The sequence below is a fragment of the Adiantum capillus-veneris genome, chromosome 11 (assembly GCF_014529385.1).
Source record: "Adiantum capillus-veneris isolate H3 chromosome 11, ASM1452938v2, whole genome shotgun sequence".
NCBI lineage: Eukaryota > Viridiplantae > Streptophyta > Polypodiopsida > Polypodiales > Pteridaceae > Adiantum > Adiantum capillus-veneris.
The window spans coordinates 87,107,857-87,130,989 of record NC_140941.1 but is presented as its reverse complement, the minus strand read 5'-3'; positions in this window follow the sequence as shown (position 1 = coordinate 87,130,989).

Below are 23,133 nucleotides of genomic sequence, written 5' to 3'. Positions count from 1 at the left end.
ATCATTTAATTTGAATATAAGTCTTTTGTATCCCTCCAAGAATGAAGTCCATTTAACTTTGGTGGCCTCTGTATTCATGATTGTATTGATACATGCAAATAGTATATAATAGATCTTTAACATCACTTTTCATGCTATGTATGGATTTCCTTGAACTACATTGATCATTTGCTTGATAGCCTTCCTCATATGCCTCTTTTGGTTTGGGGAAGACTAGGTAGTTTAGCCATCTAAGCTGAGAAACAAGCAGTTGCTTGAAGTCATCCCACCTTCTCCTCTTGATGATTGGGTAGTATGCTGGTTTGATTTGAAGATGGGCTAAAGAGAATAAGTTTACTATTTTTGCCTACTTGTTTTCCCCCATGAACTGAACTTTCCATGTTGTCCCAACCTCCTTGATTTTCTTATTGGTCCATTTTGAGAGACCTGCATCCATGTAGCTCCCATCAACACCTGGTAAAATTGCTGGTAGTAACTCTTTCTAATTTTCTATTGTAAGCCACTTGAGTAGTGGGTAGGTAAGTTTTGGCTCCAGAGCCTCCCCTCGTAGCTGCTCTAGAGTGATGTATTTTAACAAATTTGACTGCAATAATTGATGTTCGTATAGCGAAGGTTCATGGCTACCACTTCCCTTGTTACTTCCCAGTGTTCCTTCGATAGATGTGAGTACTCTTAAGGTAATTTTTGAGGTTTAGTTGATGTACCCACATCTACCGGTTCTTCAAATTGCTTATTCACCTGTTATATCTCTTCTTCTATGCTCTCAAATCCTAGCCATGTTTCTAAGGATCCTTTCTCTATGGGAGGGAGGTTTTGGAATTGTTCGATTTTTAATAGCTGCTTTCTTAGATCTTCCACTTCCTTCATAAGCATGTCAATGTTTTCATCCTTTGCTTTCCTTTTGTCTGTCTCATGGCCTTGATTTTAGTGTGTAAAGCCTCTTTCTAGTGTAATCCTTGTCCTTTGAGAGGATTCTAGTGCTTGTTGAAAATCTGCAATTTGCGTCTTATAGATGTTGGTCTTCTTAGAGATTTTTGTAGGGATGAGTAGAGGGTCTTATGTAAATGCCTCTAGCTGTCTATTCAAGCTATCGAGCCCTTGGACACATCTCTGGATACCCTTTTCTCTTGAGCTAATGTTATTGACTCTTTGTTACTCTGATGTTCTTGTTGATATCAATTTTCTTGCTAGTCTAGGGCAAGCTTACTCCTTTGGGCTATACTCTCTTTTGTACTTGCCTAGCCATCACTTATTTCTCGTAGAGCTCTTTGTACCTTGCCAGCTCTCCACCGATATGTCCTATTTGTGCATCTCTCCTGTGTAGATCCTTGACCAAGATTTTGTTGGTCTCGATCAGTTCTTTGTTCTCCACCCTTGTTTTGTCCATTTCCTGCTTTATGCTAGACTAAGATCGGCATTTTTTTCTTCAAAAGTTTTCCTTCTCATATTTGAGTGATTTGCATGATATCTTTGTTCATATCTTTAGACAACTTAGAAATCAAGGCTGAATTAGCCATATTGGACATTGAATCTTGAAAGAGAGGTCCTTGAGCAGCTTCTTTTGTCGTTTCTTGGGCGGTTACTTGGACGGATTCCTTGATTTCCTTGATATCATCCTTCTTTATTAATGTGATTGCTGGTCAAGTGGATATCTCCATTTGTTGCTCTAATTTGTCTTTGTGTGGAGCTTCTTTAAGAGAATGCCTGGGCAAGGGTATTAGCCCTGCCTTCTTGTGATTTCTCCACATTTCTTGTATTTTTGAGACTACCTTGAGAACTTGTCATTTTTGAGTTTTTGATGAGATAGGTAAACTAGCCATCCCTAGGTTTTCTTGTATTTTTAAGAAGCCTCCAGACTAATCTATTCCTTTGTGTAACTGTTCATTCTTAGTTTCTTGTCCTTCATCAATCGTCATGGGGTTTTCTTGCATTTTTTGCAAGCCCTCCGATTGAGCATCTTGTCAGGATTGTCACCTGTTCTGGTGTCTTTGGCTCCAAGCTGGGCTCTTTTAGGAATGACATTGGCAAGTCCGTTGTAGCATAGGCCTCCTCCAGTGTATATCCAATGGACATAAGGTCCTTGATTACCTGCTTATTAATTTCTTTAGGTGTGAGAGATGAGGTTGGAATCTCTTGCTTCTTTATATCTTCCATGTGCTAGCTTAATTGCTTGAGATGTATCTCCACTTCAGAGGCCTAGTATTCCATGTTGATCAAGGAGCTATGTACTGGACTTGGTACTTTAATTTATTTTGTATGTGGTTTTGGTTGCCACCATTTATCTTGCCTTGCCTACTCATCTTGCTGGTAGATCCTCTCCATCATCTCGATCACAATGTCTTCTTTGGAATTGTCAAGTGATCCCTCTTCCATAGTATTGGTAGTTTGTTGGCGGTCAAGTCTTCTTTTTGTCCTTAATTCCTTGGAGAGGGTACCCTCTTCTTGTTTTTCTTGGACTTTCTCTGGCACACCTTTGAACATCCTCTTCAATTTGAGGACTGCTCTTTCTCATATCCTCTCTCTCATCAAATCTGACAGGTTTTGAGATGTTCTTCTTTCCTTAATTTTTTTTGTCTCTTCTTTTTTGAGCAACTTCCCTCTATTTTTGCTTCCTTTCCTCATCGATCTTTTTCTTTCTTTCTTTCTCTTCCTTGAATTTTTGCTCTCTTTGTTCCACTCTCTTGGTGTATACAGATTTGGGATTTCTTTCTTGAGTTGTGGGATCTATCTATTGGAGCTCTACTTCTTCCTCGTTAGTCTTTGATCCTACTAAGTCAGAGCTAGTGGCTCCTTCATCTCTGACATATTTGAGGTGTGTTGTTTTCTTTGCTCTGGTGGTTCTTGCTAATGTAGGAGGTCATGCTACCTTCTTAGTCTTGGGTTGATACATTTTTTCCATCCATTCATTGGACTCTGTAGCATCTTTTGCTACTACTTTTGTCAAAAACTCAGCTCGTCCTAGGTGTGGGATGCCGGATTTCTTTTCCTAATGCTTCTTCTCAGTTGCCGCTACTACTAGCCGGTCAAATCCTCACTTGGCTAGATCAATAGGTACATGCTGGTGTTGTGGCACTAGCTTGTGTAGTGTTGATGCTAGATTTTGTTCCGGCCTTGTGTACCTGGTATGTCTGTCAAAATGAAAATATGCTGGTGCAAGAATCTCCTAAGGTACTCGATCCTTCTTTCTTTGATACTGCTAAAAGTTGGCAATTGTACTATACTAAAATCCTCATTTGCATAGCCTCGTGGCTTCACTGGCTCTTCCCTTGGAACCTTAGTGATTTTTGCTATCATATCTAGGGTGATCCATTGTCACCTTTTCTTTGTCCTCTTTTGTGAGTGTTGCCGTCATTTTTTCTTCATTAATCTTTTGGAGATTTTTTATCAACTCGTGAGCTCGCCCGTAGCTGGCTCAAACGATTGGATCTGATAAGAAGTACTCAACTCCTAGTCTAGAGATTGCTCTGCTGGCATTTTGTGGCGTGTACGCAATCGTGTGGAAGTCTTTTGGCATTTGGGGTGCCTCCCATCTCTTCCCTTGCTTGTCCTTCCACACGCAATTGAATACTCTGAGGCCATGATACACTTGGATGGATTCATAGACAAAACAAGCTCTTGATCTTATCGGTGTGGTCCATGTTGACTTGCTAACTCTCTTTCTCTTCCAATTTGTAAATGCTTCTATGCCTCATCTTCTTTGGAGTGTCTGACCCTGTAGCAAACAAATGATAAAGATACAAATTTTAGATGGATAGTCATCAGATGTTAGTCATTTGTGTTGCTAGTTCTCTAATAGCTAGTTTGGTAAATAACTTGAGTTCAGGGTGTCCAATTTTGGCATGTGAGGTGTCATTAGAATCCTCTTGATGAAGGCTAAATATTGGCACCATCCTCTTTCAAATTTGAGACATGGCAACAACTGTGGTATCTGGAATTTGTGTAAAATAAAGATGAACTTTGTACAGTTTTGTTCTACCTATCTTCAGAAATCGCATAGCTTAAGATTGTCATCTTTTGCTGTGTAAAGGTATCTTGGAAGTGACTGTTACCATTCACCGAGCGAGCTTTTCCGAGCAAGCAAAAAATCGAGCAAGACCTTCACAGAAAACACACACACACACACACACACACACACACACACACACACACACACACACACACACACACACACACACACAAAACTCAATATAACAAAAAAATCATCCTAGCTCACAGATTCTAGAGGTATTTATGCACATTGTCTTGCACTAAAACAACCAACAAAAAAGCCAAGTTTTGTCAGTGATATCTTTTTACCAGTGATGAGGAAAAGAGGCAAGTGGAAGCAACACAATATTGTGCAATCTTTCTTACCTAGGCATTGCAAGTGAACAAATAATTAACATAGTGTACTAAGATCTATCATGACATAACTCAAAAATGAAAAATGAGCCCACACTGAGAGAGCTAGTGCTATAAATAACCTAGGAAAAATGATGTTGGCATTATAGAGGGTCATGAAATGTAAGAATGATCATCAGAACATGATTGTGTCTATATATGAGGTCACAAAATCTCTAATACAAATCCCCCAAAACTTGTAACTGGGGAGGCACTTACTAATTATGTATCGTAAAATGGAATTGGAAAAAAAAATTATAGATTGAATAGAAAAAAGGTGTAATTTATAATTTGGTCAAAATTTTACAAATAAGAAATTTTAGAAATTTATGAATTGGGAACACTCCCCCACCCCCCCACCCCCCCCGCCACCCCCCCCCCCCCCCCCCGGCCCAAAGCCTAAAACCATGCACACCAACGTGAGGATATGTGTGTGTGTGTATCAAGAACATGTATTAGACGTTTGGAGCTATTTTGAGAATACCTTTGTTTTGTAAAGGATAATAAAATCCCTAAAACAAGGATGCATCGCAGATCTCTTCACTTTCCATTCCCTTGTTGTGCATCCCTACCTATGATCCTATATGTGTCATGAGTTACAGCTCTTGCATGGGATGGCAACACACGATTGCAAGGCAACCACCATCTCACGATAGCATTGAGACATACTAAGCACTGACTGCCATATTCCATGGAACAAGCATAGACGTGACCCATAAGCCATAAAGCATCAATGAAATGGAAAGAGAAAGCCAATGTAGACCATGGTTAAAAAATCCATCTCTCTATCCCTCGTCTCACTGTCATAGATGACGTCCCCCCCCCCCCCCCCCCCCCCCTCTCTCTCTCCCCCTCCATGTGCCATCCTCTAGCTTTTTTCCTTGGCCAACCTGCAAGCATCTTAAAAGATTCTTACTAAGAGAAGTACCTCAAAAATATTTGTACCCTCTTGCCTTGTCCCACCTCCATCGCTTGCTCTATCGAGTGATGGCACTCCTCACCATCACCAGCAGAATGAATCGTCTTTCATCCAGCTTGTCCCCATTCACCATCACTTGCAAGACAATCTACTCTAGCACAAAGCCTTGTCATCATCATCTCCATGGTTGTTGCATCTATCGCTAAAGACAAAGGAGAAGGAAGGGGGGGGGAGAGAGAGAGAGAGAGAGAGAGAGAGAGAGAGAGAGAGAGAGAGAGAGAGAGAGAGAGAGAGAGAGAGAGATAGATAGATAGATAGATAGAGAGAGAGAGAGAGAGAGAGAGAGAGAGAGAGAGAGAGAGAGAGAGACTACACCTTGTCGTCATCATCTTCACAGGCTTTGCATCTACCGCTATAGACAAACGAGAGAGAGAGAGAGAGAGAGAGAGAGAGAGAGCGCTTCCATCTGTTGGTACTACTAGGTCATGTACACAAGCACACAGAGAGAGAGAGAGACTACATGGTTTCCACCACAAAAATCAGGCACCACGACGTGCCTATAAAAAAATCATATTCCTTTCCCCTACTCTTGCATTTTCTCTTTCCCGAGAACTGTGAGACTTCAACATGTCTTCTACATTCGCAGCCAGCAAAAGGGAAAATGTTTCTAAAAATAATGAAGCAATTCATCTCCAAAGCCTACATAAACGACTCAAATTATAGTTTTAGCATCTTGTATTGATTGACAATAAGTCTTCTTATGAAAAGCTACAATTATTTTTATCTCTAGAGAAATTTAATCTCACTACCAAGGGTATTTTGGGAATTTTGGAAAAACTGAAGGGCATTTTGGGGTGTTTTGGAAATTTTTTAAATTTGAGGGATATCTTGGGAATTTCCATAAATTAGAAGGGTATTTTGGTAATTTTCCCTTTATTCTAGTACCGACACGTGAAATGGTGTCCGAGGTGACATCGGCAAGTGTCGTGACTGAATTTCCTCTTTCTCAGAGTCAAGAGGAGCTACTTGACTACTCATTAACAGCATCAGTAATACTCCCAACTAAGCTCTCGCCTCCTGCCATAGCATCACGGACAACTTACTTCTGTGTACCAGTAGATTTATCAACCACACCCTTAGCAATATCCTCTATGGTCTCTGCAGCATCAATCGCACTGATTGTTGTTCCACTGCTTTTGAGTGTCTTCTGCTTGTGAATCACTTCTAACCCTATCCACTTGCTGCAAGATGCCATTATTTGTGTCCTCAAAAACCATCATCAAGTTGTGTCGTCGTTTGCAAGTGCTGGCCCACTATCGTCAGTGTCCCTTGTTGCAGCCTGCAAGCTCGTTACTCCAAATGTGTACTTGTTGCCCCATCACTGTCTCAGATTCTGTTGATACTTCGCCACCTCCCCACCTGCACCATCTGCTGCCCCACAGGGGGATGAAAAGAGATTGCAAGGGGGATCACCCTACTAAACACCACGCCGAATCTCTCTATGCGGATGCAGAATTAAGGTTGGACCTCTCACGTTGTTGATGTAGGTGAAGGCAGCTTTGCAGAGAGATTATGCTGTTGCACAATGACGGTGATACTGGCTATCAACAGCAAGCCAAGCGCAGGCGGATTCAAGAAGCGTCCCAAGATCAATGGTTACTGGGCTGCGAACAAATCATCAGAAGCAAGATGGCCCAGTCAGAATTGAGCTCAACAACATGAACAGTATCAGTACTCATCAGACTCAGCATGAGTCCATAGTACCGAAGCTAACAGTATCAAGATCCTTGGCTGTTGTCTGCTAGCCATCAACATCGGTCGTCTCCAATTTTTGCCATGCCTTGCCTCGCCTGCACCTGCCAGTGTGGTATCTGAAAGCCCCCAAATCAAGCCGCGTCGCCGCGGACTGATTTGAAGGGGTTCTAGCGTTTCAAAAAATGATCTCAAGAAATTCCATCTGTCTTGCCCAGTCGCGCCTAGTCGCGTCACTCAATGCCAAAACTTGTTGCCCCACTCCACATTCCATGCTGCAGGTACGAGTGCAGGAAAGTGTCTAGAAACTGTCCTCCGTCTGCTTGCAACAAATATCTAGGAACTTTTTGACTTGCAGCCGCCTACGGAGATTCTTCCTCTTACGATGCACTGTCAATTTTAGCAGCAGGCACGGAGGGCTCACATCTTCTGTTGCCTCAGTCGGCACGATGCAACTGAAATCTTGCCCATGCCAACTATCCTCGCTTCTTATCTAGAGCATAAAACCGTCACTGCAAATCTCTCACACCCACCCCTTCTTTGGCGCTCACAGATTTGTTCCTCCATGTAGCACGAGCATTTGCTACCCCCCAAATCAATCCGCGTCCCAGCTGACTGGTTTGAAGGGGTTTTGGATTCTCAAAATATGATATAAATTACTACTAACAGGGCTAGAAAAAACACATTTTTCCTAACTTGTGAAATAAAGGAAAACTTGAAATTCTCCGGTTTTTTGGTCAATATTTGAAGCTTTTACCAGTAATTACACTAAACTTTGTGTAGATTTCTTGGTTTTCTTAAAGGGCCCTACCCCTAGCAGTTATCACCTCATTTGCCTCCTCCTCCTCTATGCTTACTAGCTGAAGCCAAAAGTCAGCAACGCTCTATCATCAAAGGACCTATGCAAATGTTACGGATGTCCTTTAGATCTTCAAATGCTTTCCATAGGCCAGCCCTTGATCCTTGCACCACCTTGCCTTGGTGCTCATGTCTTGCCTTCCATAGTTGCTTGCGAGTGCAAGCTAAGATTTCAAGAAGTCAAAAGGTTGTTATCATCCATATGTCTTACACCATGCAGATGTTGTGGATGTATTTTAGGTCCTTGAATGCCTTGCACACGCCATCCCTTGATCCTTTCACCACCTTTCCTTCATGCTCATGCCTTGGCCCCCACACTTTCTTGCGTGTGCAAGTTGATTTTCAAGAAGCCGAAAGGTTGTTATCATCCATGTGTCTTAGAGGCTTCGAAGGGTCCGCAAAGCCTTCAAAAAAATCTGTTTGGGAGTTGGGAAGAATTTTATTAAGATTCTACTAGATGTCTTTTTAGCCCTGCAAAGAAAGGGCTCATAGTCCAACCCTGGTAGTTGTTGATGAGGCTATTCTCAAACATTTGGTGTACCCATGCCAATCGAAGTGTACTAGAGGCCTTGTTTTCTAGGCCACACGGTACCATTTCTCAAAAAAAAAAAAAAAGATGGAGTATAAGTTTTGATTTTTGAGAGAGAGAGAGAGAGAGAGAGAGAGAGAGAGAGAGGGTGGGGGGATCAGAAGAAGATAATTTTGTAAGGTTGGAAGGGATCTACTTATTGAGAAAGGTTGTGTGTGTGTGTGTGTGTGTGTGTGTGTGTGTGTGTGAGAGAGAGAGAGAGAGAGAGAGAGAGAGAGAGAGAGAGAGAGAGAGAGAACAATCACTTTGAAGCAACATACACTCTAGATGATTTGAGTTTGCCCATTAATTCCTTGTCCACGTGATCATGGATGGTTGGCAATCATGCATCTCTAGTTAGTTGTGAGCTTAATCATGCAATAGTTCTTGTATGAGTCTCATTTTTTAGTGCACACTCCACGACACTCAATTTGGTACTCAATTGAAAGCAACAATTAACAATTGTAAGGGGACATAGCCCTAAACAAAACTTAAGTTGATATAAAAATATTCCTTTTTTTTCCAAACTCACAATAGTGAGTATATGCATTGAATTCATCAAAATAATGTACAGCACGTGCCAAGCCTTGAGGGTCATCAGATTATAGGTAGAAGCAAAGCTTCCCAGCGCAACAACCCCCACTACCCCACGATAGGTCAACTTTATCCTATCAAAGTGACGTTAACCAATCATCCACCTCCTTCCCTTTACCTATAGAGACAATCAAGTTTTATCATGGCTTTGTTTATATTTATTGCCATGATCTGTACACATTCACTTCAGTGCCTTGATGTATTTTACTATGATTTATATAATTGTTATACACAAAAGATACATTTTACTTTATTGATTTCCTCATGTATGTCTAGCATAAAAAATGCATCTTTTGTGCATATGATGGTGTGTGTGTGTGTGTGTGTGTGTGTGTGTGTGTGTGTGTGTGTGAGAGAGAGAGAGAGAGAGAGAGAGAGAGAGAGAGATTCCTTTATCGTTCTTAAAGGTCAAATACAACTTATGAGACCAAAAGAATCATATCAAGTGAGAGTGCACAACTGATTATTAGTGACTCAATGCTTGCATTTGTGTGTGTGTGTGTGTGAGAGAGAGAGAGAGAGAGAGAGGGGGGGGGGGGGGAGCAAGATATAAATGGAATGTGCACACCTATAAGAAAATTGGTTTTTGCTTGCATATGTGAAGATGCCTCTAGATGTAGAGAAATATAATGAGCAAATTTAATGGTGTTTGCTAACTTTATGAAATTTCACATGAAAGTAAGTATTGTCAAAATGTACCTCGAGTTGACAATGCTATGTTGCTATCATATTTGATTGGTTGGTTTTGCTCGATTTTTTGTTTGCTCGATAAATCTTGCTCGATCTTTGGAATTCCTCCTTGGAAGTAATCGTACTTGCTGAGTGCCTTTAGGATTGTAGGATTGTAGAATTAGATTAGGATTTTGAGAATGATTGGTAGACGAGACAAGTCTTAACATCAGTGCTCAGAAAAACATAAAACACAAGAAAATGACACTTTCGACAACCCCATTGCATGAGAATCTAGGAGTAGGGTAAGTAGGATCCGAGGTGGATTTCAAAACATTGCTCTCTCTGAAAGAATTAAGTGTGAGTTGTTATTGCAAGTTGCAGAATTTCGGGTCTACGGCTAGAAATAGCTCTAAAAGACTTGAATCCACTCAATCCCCGACTGGAGAGTAAGCCTAAGAATTGTCTGAACTAGTTGGTAATCTCAACGACACTTTGAGGTAAAAAAATTCAAGAGTTGGCCAAAACTCAGATTATTTACTTTTTCTTGACATTTTAGGCCAAATTAATTTTTGACTTGATTCATAGGCTTAAAATAGCTCATATAAAGACTGTCTTTGAGAAAATTAATAATTGCGATTATTAACTTTCTGCTCTAAATTGACCAAGGTTTATACCATTGACTCACTGCATGTGTACAAACAACTTTTGTAAAGGCCCAAGAGATTTGGATCACTAAACTGGCAAAAAACTGAGTAAAAGCTAAAGTTTGTACTGACTTTTTGAATCTTGAGTATAAATTGGGGGAAAATTTATCCAAACTTGTTGAAATTTGATTCATAGGCTTATATATGTTGATGTGATAAACATGTGTACATGCTCAGTGGACCAAAAATTTGTCAAATGTAAATAATCATGATTATTTACATCTGTCCACTTTTTAAAATTTTTTTACCAAGTCAGTATACCACTAGTTTTATCATGTTGTAATAAGCCCACAAACCAAATTTGGTAAGATTTGGATCACTGGATTGAAAATTGTGACTAAAATTGCAAAGTTAATCCGCGGATAGATAATTGATGACCATTTGACCAAAAATTGTCCAAACTTGATGAAACTTGGCTAGTGACCATAACTAAAGGTGCTTAACAGATCTGTGTCAAAGTTGGGGCAAAAACTTACAAAAATATAGCTAGAGTAAATAATCGTGATTATTTACATCTGCTTCAAAACTTGATGATTTTGCAAAGTTGAGTATACCACAAGGTCAAGCACATCAAGTAGACCTCACAAATCAATTTTGGTGAAATTTGGATACCAAAGGTGAGACTTAAGCCAGATTCTTGAAATCAGAGTCTGCGAACACAAAACAGTTGATAAACTTGATCAGATTTTGTCCAAACTTGTTGAAACTTGTCCAGGGACTCTAACAAGTTCTATACTTACCAAACCAATAAAAAAAGTGCAAAAAACTGACAAAAGTAAATAATCACGATTATTTACTTCTGCTATCCAAAGACATCAATTTTGACTTTTGAACTTATACAGTGATAGACCAACATAATATAAAGCCACAGGGCAATTTTGGGTTCAGTCGGATCAAAATTGATACATAAACACTCAGTTTACAGGTTGCAGATCAAACCTTATAATTTTTGCTAAAGTCAATTTTGACAACTTTTGACCCCCATAGCTCGATTTGAAGTGACACACAGACCATGAGAGTTAGCATAAACTCTATTGTCTTTTTAGAAGAATAGCTAACTTGATCAAATTTGTACAGGAATCAAAGTTGCAGACGAGGAATCAGTGGCTTGACAGAAAGTTGCAATTGAATCAAGTGGAAATTGACGACAAGTCAATCCAAAGGTGAGTACTCTATCTAAGGCTTCATAAGTCTATATGAACCTTAGATCTGGTCGGGTACTAGGAAATCAGGGCATACTCGGAAAAACCTCCAGTAGAGTATCTACCGAAGAAAGTGTGAATCAAGGCACTTCCTTGCACACAATTCTTGAAGAAGTCTTAGACACTTTTTCAGATTCAGCATCCGAAATGTCTTCTTACTCGACTCACTCAGAAATTGGAATGACCATGCGCTATAAGCATATACTATCTTTTTACAAGACTAACCGTCATGGAGCCCAGGTTTACTTGGACCCTAATGAGGAGTATGCTATTCGCATTGATGACCATGGTATTGCATTCGAAGAAGAGATTAGGGCAAACAAATAGGGAAAAATGCACATGGATCGAAACCGAACTCAATATTTACAAGTCAAAAACCCTGACGTGATAGACAAATGGGGGTTAGAAGTAAACACCATAATCCCAGATATGTCAGCAAAAGAAGGACAACCAACTTTAGAGTTCGAGGGATACGATCAAGTAGACTTGAAGCCTTTGAAATGGCTTAGTACGGATAATCCTAGGATCGGAGTCTATTGTTGGGAAGATAGAAACATAAAAGATCTTGTGTGGACTTCGCATGCCAAACGAGGACAATTAACGACCCTGAAGATCATCTATGTCTTCAAGATCAAAGATAAGGTATCAACAGACCTACCAACTTACCTGTTTAGGGATTGTTATAACAAAAACTTCGTTATGATGACTCCTGAGGAGGTAGAACAAACCAAATACCAAGGGTATTCCATACGGGATTGGATATTGGGACAAGGACCAGAAACAATTCCAAGAGATGAACATCGTGAGAGATATTTTGAGAGTAATGTAAAGAAACCATAAACCACCTCATCGCGTAGAAAACCGGGTGACACTAATGTCAGCCTAGGGCTACATAAGTCACTATTTCCAACAGACTGGTTTGAAGGACTCGGAACAGGACCAACTGCCAGAAGACCGGAATTTGAACCAAATACACGGGTCAGACCAGCTGATTTTCAGAAATGGGTCAGAATATACAGTGGATTAGGGGATCCATAGGACCACTTAGCAAGCTTTAAGCAAGTGCTAAGAGCAGAGCGTATACTCAATTTCCATACTCAATTCGAGGGGTTTGGAATGACATTAAAAGGAAAAGCATTGACATGGTTCCAAAACATTCCACCAAGGTCAATCATGGACTTGAACACATTAGCTCAAGGATTTGTAGCTGCTTGTTCCAAAACAGGGATCAAACATAATATGATAGCTCAAATCTACAGCTTTAAATAGAAACATGGTGAGTCTTTTAGGGATTATGCAACTCGAATGAAACAATACATTGTCAGATACCTAGAGATGGAGATACCTGCAGAAGAACACTTGTATCTTTGTTTCTAGAGAGCCTGCTAAGAACTTCATGCTATACTCTATAGTAGAAAGCATACAACCCTAGAAGCGTGTGTATCGGATGCTATTGACTTAGGAGACAATTGCAAATCTTCAACGAAGAAGATGTCCCTAAGGATAACCAAAGCGAGAAAACAACATCCACTAAACCAGCACAAGAGGGAACGGCTTCTCCAACACCACTCTCAGCCATAAAAGATATACTTAAAAGGACGAACGACATGATGAACAACATGCAAAAAGCACCTATGAGGGGACCAGGACAAGGGATACCTCCACATGGACAACCAATTAGGCCACAAAAAAGGTGTGCAATCGAGGGTAAATGGACCAACCATGAGACCCACGAGTGCTACTTCAGACCAAAGTATGATGGGAATATTCAGTATGTGCCCATGAGGCCACAATTAGGACAACCCATGTACAGATATCAGCCTAATATAGCCCAAGCTCAAAGACCACCAATGGGTATGGAAAGACCTTAACTTGTGTTGGGAAAACAACCTCTGTATCCATGATATAATGCAGTGCCTGTAAAGTACATTCACTCTGAAGGAGTCATAGATGAACAAGCATTAGTGCCTGTTACACCCTATGCAAAGCCTAGTCCATCTACAATAATGGTAGAAGGAGATTGGTATAATCCCCATCCACCGCCAATGGAAGAAACAGCGACTTATGCTCCACCAGAGCTCGCATCAATGTATTATGTAGCTAATCAAGGTGTCAGACCTTCCATGATAAGATCTATGATGAAGCCAAGAATAGAAAATTGTCATAACTGTGGTGCTGATGATCATTGGAAAAATGAATGTCCGGAGCCTGACAAAAACCTCAAACTAATTGAAGCATATTGCATACAATGCTGCAAAAAGGGAGGACACTTTTCGGAAGATTTTCCTAAAAATCCTTTGAACAAGGTTAAAACAATAGTAAATGCAGTCCAAGTGATACCTAGTAGCTCATCAGAGAGTGAACCGATTGTTCCAATCAAGGTAATCACTAGAGCCCAGGCAAAGAAAAGGAAACACAACTCCTCTGATGATTCGGAAAATACAAAAGTTTATTCTCAAAGACTCAAAAGGAGCAGAAGCAAAAGATATGAGATGAGAAAACAAAAACAACGGGTAGAAATCGAGGAGAAAGCAAAGAATCTAGTCTAGGAAATTTGAAAGAAATTGGAAGTGAATTCAAGGAAACAACCGTGAAATCTAGAGGATCCATTCTGGTTGATAAAATTTTTGACCCTATTAATGCCGCCTTGGAAGCTTACCAAGCAGGACTTAAAGCATACCAAAATATGGAAAACAAGTGGAAAAACTATCCATCTCCAGACATGGAAGCAGCTAAGCTAGAAGCTTATCAAAATTTGGTAAGAATCACGCAAGAAATGCTGGGAAAACAAAAACCCAAGCTTGAAAGTATCGCAAAACCTGAAGAGCTTGTGATAAAAGAAACAAAAGCAAAATCCGATGCGGTGGAAGAACCCCACCTTGAAACAAAAGAACCAAAGCTTATAGTGCCGGACAACGAAGATGCCTTAGACATAATTCCATTTGTAGAGGAAGACTGGCCAGGACACTTATGGGAAAAAGTTAGAGAGATCAATGATGGGAGCCTAACTCTAAAGTCAGCTCCTATAGAGGAAGTCTCGTTGGATAACCTACCTTCTAATATGAACATGGATGTACAAATCCTTGTACGGGGATTGTGGATCGGAAGCGTCAGGAATGTCAAAACCATTGACCTTGAAAACATTACCTTCTTACTTAGGAGATAATGAAGATGAATCCATCATGTGCAAGACCACTCAAGTAAAAAGAGCTAAACAGACCCTAGAAGTAGACACCATTCATGTTACCATATACATGTGGTAGTGATGTGTGTGAACACACTAGGACCGCATGGGCATTTTTTCCCTCTTTAGGAGGTTTTTTCCCCTGTGCATTGTATATACGCCCATCACTCTAGGGCTATCTATCTTTCCATTGCACACTAAGTAACACACTCTCTATTGTGTGCCTTGAGCTTCCTTCATCTTCTCCAAGCTGTGTGTGTTTCTCTGCAACCCTAATTCCAACAATTGGTATCAGAGCAGGTCACGACCTCTCGGGCTTAGTCGCCAGCTGCTACAGCACACGCCTGCTCACTTTCTCCGATTTCAGTGAGCTTTGGCAAGCGTTCACAGGTCAACAAATATTTTGGGGTAGCTCGTAGAGCTGGGTCTGCTCAGAATTTTGATTTGGGCTCATTTCAACCTCCGTTTCCACTACAGGCACTACTGCACAGGCTATTTCGTCATTTTGTGCAGAATTTCTGTCAGTGCCGTTTTCTGCATAACAGGTGCCTTATAGTCTTCTATGGTTTGTGCTATATAGCACAGGTTGTTCCCGCTGTGTTTCTCCTACTTTGGGGCAGTTTTCACATGAGGTGCAACATTTACCATGGCTGACAACAACAACACAGATGTGTTCAAGATGTTTACTGTTGAGGACAGGTTGGATGGGAACAACTAGCCTATGTGGGCTTATATGATGCAACATGTTCTTGTGTCAAAGGGTGTCTAGAACATTGTGCAGGGCATTGATGTACGTCCTAGTTCTGAGGATGTAGGCGATGTTGAGGATGTTGCAGGTCTTGCTGCAAGGATTGCAGCTGTTAGAGTTGTTTTGCCTACGGCAGAACAAGCTCGTTGGGATTTTAAGGATGCGCAGGCTCATGCATTGATTGCGTTGTTCATGAAGCACACCATTGTTCCTCACATCCGTTCAGTAAAATGTGCAAAACAGGCTTGGGATATTCTAGCAGGTCTTTATGTAAGCCGCAATGAGGCTAAAATTGCTTTGCTGCGTAAAGAGATGGAGTCGAAGATTATGCATGAGGAAGATGATATGGACACTTTTCTTGCTTTTGTAAAGGATATCAATGAGCAACTTATTTCTGCAAGTGAAGTCATTTTCCATGTTGTACTGAGCGTGTCGGTGGTAATCCTGATGGCAAATCATTAGGAAATACATCTTGAAATTCCTTTAATAATTTTTGTAATTGATTAGCAACGTTTGCTTGTGTAGAATTAGCAATTGGTGGAATAGAGGAGAGAGAAGCATGCAGCATTGAGGAATGTTCAACAGACTCAATGTTAGAAAGAAAATGAGACAGTGAGTAACACAAGAAAAACTGTTCTATTTCATTATCAGAAACGACCTGCATAAGCTTAGCAATACTAATCAGCGGTGATGAAGGTATATCCTTCTCTCCTAACAAGAACACATGTGCGCCATGGGATTTAAACATCAAGATGTTGTGCTCATAGCTACGCTTCAGTGATGGTCCTAGACTATGCAACCACTCCCTACCAAGAACCACATTAGCCCTTTCCATGTTCATAACCTAAAAACCCAAACAAGTAGAGTACCCTTGTACTTCCAATGGAACAACTCAGCATTGAGTATCCCATATTTCAGTATCATGTCCATTCATCATTGCTACCTTGTAGAGGTGGGTACTCAGAGTTTGAGGCAGTTTGAGCTTTTTCACCAATCCATAATTGATGAAATTGTGAGTAGCACCGTCATCTACCAAGATGCACACCTTGTGCCCTTGCAGATATCCGTGCATACGTACTAACTCATGTGGTCCAAAGGTTTTTTTCCACATGGAAGTTGTGAGACAGCATTCATGCACCACTTCAGTGTGTGTTACTTCCACTGCGGAGAATTTTAAGGAAGACTCAAGAGGCAGTAGTTGCACCATGTGCACTGCTTTCTCCTTCCCCTAAGCAGCAAATTTCCCCTTGGGACAATCCTTTTTTCCATGGCCTCTTCCTAAACATTGAAAGCATAACTTCTCTTTCTTGGATTTATCAAAATCCTTAGGAGAGAGAGGACCCCTGGACCCCTTGGGTTTTTTAGATGCATCTGAATTAGCAACTATAAATTTTCTTTTATTGTGCCCGTACTGAGTGCGTGTATTAACATGTATACTAGCAGGACCGTTACTATTATGTGTTTTCTTATCATCAGGGTCATCATGAATATGTGCTTTCACTATGGCTTCCTCAAGTGTTTTAGGGTCTTGGGTCTTGACATACTTCTTAAGTTCTGGTGTCAGACCTCGTATGAACCCTTGTACTTGTTATAAGGTATCCAAGCCTTCCAACTTGAGGATAACATCCCGATAGTGAGAGATATATTCAAGGAGTGATGGGTATTGGCCCATGGAACATGTGTCCCAAGCCGTCCAATTCCGATCGGCCTCATTTGTAGGCAAAAATTCCTTGCTAAACATTGCTTCAAAGGCTTCCCAACTCTGTGGCATGATGTTCTTCTCCTTGAGAGACATCCACCATTTGTAGGCCTTGCCTTCCAGAGTTAAGCTCGTTTGCAGAGCTCTGACAGCATCCAGAGTACGTTGTAAGGCGTGAATTCCATCCCATTTACTGAGAAAGTTGTTCACTGCATTGTTGACAGGCATATCAGAGTACCAATTTAGTAGTTAGTCGGAAGTGCTTCATCGGATATAGTTAGTTGGATGTTGTTTAAATCGGATATTTAACAGTTATGATATATCAAGACTGAGGTTGTTATTACCAGTCTATTTTGTATGATGGTTATAAGTCGGTTCTGGGAGTTGTGATGGCGCAGTTGTATTCAGAGATGTTGTAGATCTTCTTGATCAATGAAGCACTCTTGTTACCTTAATTTTGAGTTATCAATTCCTTCTATCTCTTACCTTCAGTATGATGTTAGTACTTATGTGTATTATTTCCGAGTTATGAGATGCTGAAAGAATTGTGATGCACTATGCATTTCCTGTGTTGATGAACCACAACACATTTGGCGATCCTGCGGGTTCAGTTCTCGTGGCTGAGGACGTATGCAGTTATCAGGTATTATTCTTCGTTTCATGAATCCCATTTTGGTGATAATGCATGTCCGAGCGAGGTAGAAGACACTCTCGTATATATTACACACGGGCTCAAGCCAGAGCAAGCAATATAGATACATTCCACTATGAGGATGTGATTGTAGATGAAGAAACTGATCTACCACCTCAAGAACGGGTGGTAAATTCTGGGGAGGAGGGTTCTGGAGCAGCAGAGGACAGGGCAGTGAGGCAACTTGTGGGGGCACTACTCTTGACAGGAGGACCTCCATGAAGTAGAAGGTGACTCCAATTTGACCCATTGAGAGGATCTAGCAGGCAAATACCTATAAGAATCCCAAATCCCATCCCCATGGCTCAACCACCTCCTAATCCGCAGATCAAATCCGCCAAATTCAGAGGGAAGCCCAAAGAGGATGCAGATTGTCATGTAGCACAATTTGAAACCCGCTAGCAAGCAAGTGGATACCAGGTGATGTTTCCAGATCCTATAAAATTACAGCAATTTGCAGCTACCTTGGAAGGCAAGGCCATGAGCTGGTTTAGCCAATATGGTATGGCTCACTTTCCTACTTATGCTGCACTTAGTTTGGCTTTTCTACAAAGATTCCCGAAGGAGAAAACTCCTACAGATATTTTAAGCAAGTTACGACGCATCAAACAGGGGACAATGTTGGTAGAAGATTTTGCTCAGAGATTTAGAATATTTGTTGAGAGATTGCAAGGAAATGAAAGGCCAACTAATGAAATGTTGGCTGGCTACTTTCTCAAAGGATTGAGGAGTGGTATTAAAAATGCAGTGGCCAACATTGACATTGGAGGAGGTTTTGATAATTTGGTGCAGGCTGCTTCTAGAGTTGAGAAGAGGCTGGGAATGACAGTCTAGTAAGAGAGGAGACAAGGAATCTGAAACAGGTTCAAAGTCAGAGACATCTTCTTCTGAAGAAACGGATATTGGTAGTTCATCTGATGAGGAGGAAACGAAGAAAAAGAAGAGTCCTAAGAAGAAGAAGAAGGACAAAACAGGGGGTGAAGTTGATATAGTTCAGCAATTAAAGAATATTGGCTATTCAGTCATAGCACCTAAAGAGAAAAGGTACTGTGAGATTTGTGAAAGAGATGGACACACCACTACTCAATGCTGGTACAACCCTAAGCAAAGGGGTAAAACAGGTACAGGTGTTGGGCAGGGTACTGCTTCAGCAGAGGCAAATCAGGTGGCTCCATTCAGAGGAAGACCTCCTGGACAGGGATTTCAGAGGGGACCTGGAAGAAACCAGGATAATAACCAAAGAAGGCCCCAAGGGGTTATGCCTTGTGTATATTGTGGTGACCCTACACATTGGGTTGGCCTTCGTTGTGCCTTATGGGTAAAACATCGTGAGGAGAGAGGTGTTCCTGTTGTTCCATTCAATCAAGAGAACCAGCAAGCAGGTCCTCCACAACCACCTCCAAATCAACCACAGGCACAAGCAAATGTGATCATTATCGACATTCCGATTTATAAGGATACCCCTAATGAAACAACAACAATGCTTCTGACTGAAGAGTATGACAATGTGGAGAATGATTTTCAATATCCAGATAATATGTAAGATGAAATTGATGTGCTGGCTGTGACAAGATCCAAGGCTAAAGGTCCTATTGATTGGGAACAGCAAAAAGGGGTTAGAGATCAGATGCAGAAACAGGTTCAGAAGGAGCAGCAAGGTCAACACTTGGAGGATCATGCAGAATCTTCTGATACACCAGTACAACATAAAAAGTAGGTTGAAGTACCTGAACCAGATTGGTTTGAGGTATTAATTAACTCTCCTTTACACTTGTGTTTAGACCAAATGCTTTCTATAGTTCCAACATTTAAAGAGAGATTGCTACATAAGTTACTAGGAAAGCACTATGAAAGTTCCATGCAGCAGAAAGAGGAGCCTGGGGTGAATATCATTTATCCTTCTGATGTGGATTTCATGGTTCCAGTTATCAAGGTGACTTTATAGGACATGATATTTGAGGAAGTATTGCTGGATAGAGGATCTGGTGTCAATATCTTACCTGAGTCAGTTTATCTCACAATGGGCTTAGGGAGATTGGAACCAGCACCTTTCCAAGTTAAAATGGCTGATCAAAGGAGGGTTCAGCCAATTGGAATTTTAAGGAACTCTTCTATTCAGATTGCAGGGATGCAATTTCAAGTTATTTTTGTTGTTCTCAGAATGAAGGAAGGTGATGCTTCCTACAAGATGTTGTTGGGAAGACCTTAGTTTAGGTTAGCCAAGGTGAAACAGGATTGGGGTGAGAATCAGGTGGTGCTTACCAAAGGGAAACAGATAATTAGCACACCTATGTTGGGAAGAAAGCACATTCCTGGAAAAGAAAGACCCTTGTTTGCTCAATCAATCAGTGTTGTTGAGGAAGTAGAGGATGATGAGGAGGAAGCCTTTTTGCAGGCTAATCCGACTGTCATACCTGTTTTTGAAGTTGATATTGAGGGAATTTTGCAGAAGGATCAGGAAACAAAGGAACTTTTTGATGAACCTGTCATGGGACAGGAAATTCAGGAAATGCCAAAGATATGGTGGGAAAAATTTACAACAAAAGATTTGGAAGATCTAAAAGGGTTCAGCAGGATGAACTAAGAGAATTGAATTTAGGGACTGAAGAAGAACCAAGGATGGTTAAGGTTAGCATTTATGTGGATGGGGAATTCCTACAAGAGTTATGGCAGTTATTGTTGGAATATAAAGATGTTTTTGCATGGGATTATGCGGATGTAAAAGGTATTGATCCATTACTGCATCAACATCACATTAATCTGAGAGAAGATGCCATTCTGATTGTCTAGCAGCGATATAGGATGAATCTCAACTTTTCACAGCAGTTTAAGCAGGAAATTGATAAATTACTGGCAGTTGGGTTCATCAAGCCTATTCATGAAGTCACTTGGTTATCTCCAATCATTGTGGTACCAAAGAAGAATGGGAAGATTAGGGTTTTTGTGGATTACAGGAAGTTAAATGCTGCAACTATTACAGATCCTTCCCCAATGCCCTTTTGTGATGCTATCTTAGATGCAGTAGCAGGGAAAGAGATGTATAGTTTCCTTGATGGTTTCTCAGGGTATAATCAGATTCAGGTTGCAAAGGAGGACCAACATAAAACAGCCTTTATTACAGATTGGGGAGCCTTTGCATCTACTGTCATGAACCTTGGCCTTAAAAATGGACCACCATCCTTTAATTTTACAGCTTATAAGACATTTGAACCTTATTTGCAGGATTTCATGAGAGTGTTTGTAGATGACTTTTCAGTTTTTGATCAAAGGGATTTACACCTTGAGCATCTAAAATTATGTTTTGAAAGATGTAGGATGTTCAGATTGTCCCTTAATCCCTACAAAAGTGTGATGGTTGTTAGGAGTGGTGTGCTATTGGGTCATGTGGTCTCTCAGGAAGGGATGTCAATAGATGTGAAGAAGATTGAGGTAATACAATCAGCACAAGCACCTGGCAATATCAAGGAATTGAGTAGGTTTGTGGGACAAGTTAAGTGGCACAGCAGGTACATCAGATATCTGGCTAATGTATGTATGCCTCTTACCCATTTAACTAAGAAGCATGTAGAGTTTGTTTGGTCTGAGCCACAGGAAAAAGCATTTCAGATTCTCAAGAAAATGCTCCCAGTTGCTCCCATATTACAACCTCCAGATTGGGTATTGCCATTCCATGTGTTTGTTGATGCCTTGGATATAGCTATTGGAGCTATTTTAATGCAGGAGAAGACCCAAGGGTGGTTTAGAGCTGTGTACTATGCTAGTAGGGTGCTTACATCTGCTGAGAAAAACTATGTAGTGACTGAGAGGGAGACATTAGGGATGGTTTATGCTTTAAACAAATTCAGACATTACCTCTTGTGCAATAGGGTCATATTCCATGTGGATCATCAAGCATTGCTTTATCTTATTAAAAAGCCTTTACTTACAGGGAGATTGGCAAGGTGGATGCTATTGTTGCAGGAATTTGACTTCCTTATTGTTCATACACCTGGCAAGGAACATGCAATAGCTGATTACCTAAGTCGGATTGAGACAGGGGAACAACCGATAGGGATTTCGGATCAGTTGCCAAATGCAGATTTATTTGAAGTGCAGAGTTCCATTTCTGATTCATGGTATGACCAAATGCTGGTGTTCCTGACTGATGGTGTTATGCCAACAGGGTTTACAACAGACCAAAGGAGGAAATTTGCCCTAACAAGCAGACCCTTTTTAGTGGTTGCTGGAGCATTATACAGAAAAGGGATTGACCAGGTCATTAGAAGGTGTGTACCAGATTTTGAACAATCAGCTGTGTTGCAAGAAGCCCATTATGGAGTAGCAGGAGGACATTTCTCAGGGGACATTACAGGAAAAAAGATACTCCAAGTTGGTTTGTGGTGGCCAACTGTGCTGAAGGATGCTCATTCCTATACAAAAAGCTGTGTGGTGTTTCAATAGTTTGGTCAACTTGATTCTAGAGATAGAATGACAGATCATCCTATACTGCCATTAGAGCCATTTCAAAAATGGGGTATGGATTTTGTAGGACCAGTCAAGCCTACAACAAGTAAGGGATGCAAGTACATTCTAGTAGCTACTGACTACTGTAAAAAGTGGGTGGAAGCTGTGGCATTGAAAGATAACAAAGCTCAGAGTGTGGCAAAGTTCTTGTATCACAACATTACGACCAGGTTTGGATGTCCAGTAGAGTTAGTCAGTGATAGAGGAACACATTTTTTGAATGAGGTGATTTCCGAGTTAACAAAAACCCACACGATAATGCATAAGAAATCTACAGCTTACCATCCCCAAGATAATCAGCTCCTATGTATCAGAAGTCATTCAGAGAAGAAGGAAAGCTTGGTGTATGGCTTGGAAGCTGTAGTACCAATGGAGTTTGTGGTACCTAGTCTGAGGATTACTGCTGAGAAGATGACTCCAAAGCTCTCAGTTCAGCATAGAAGCAAGTATTTAATGCAGCTGGAAGAAGACAGGTTAATCAGCTCCTATATATCAGAAGTCATTTAGAGAAGAAGGAAAGATTGGGTCAGTATGAATGTCAAGTTTAAGGGTTTCCAGGTAGGTGACTGGGTAATGCTTTACAACTCAAGGTTAGGTCCACATCCTGGGAAGCTCAATTTAAGGTAATCAGATTATAACAGACCTAGGTCAAGGGACTT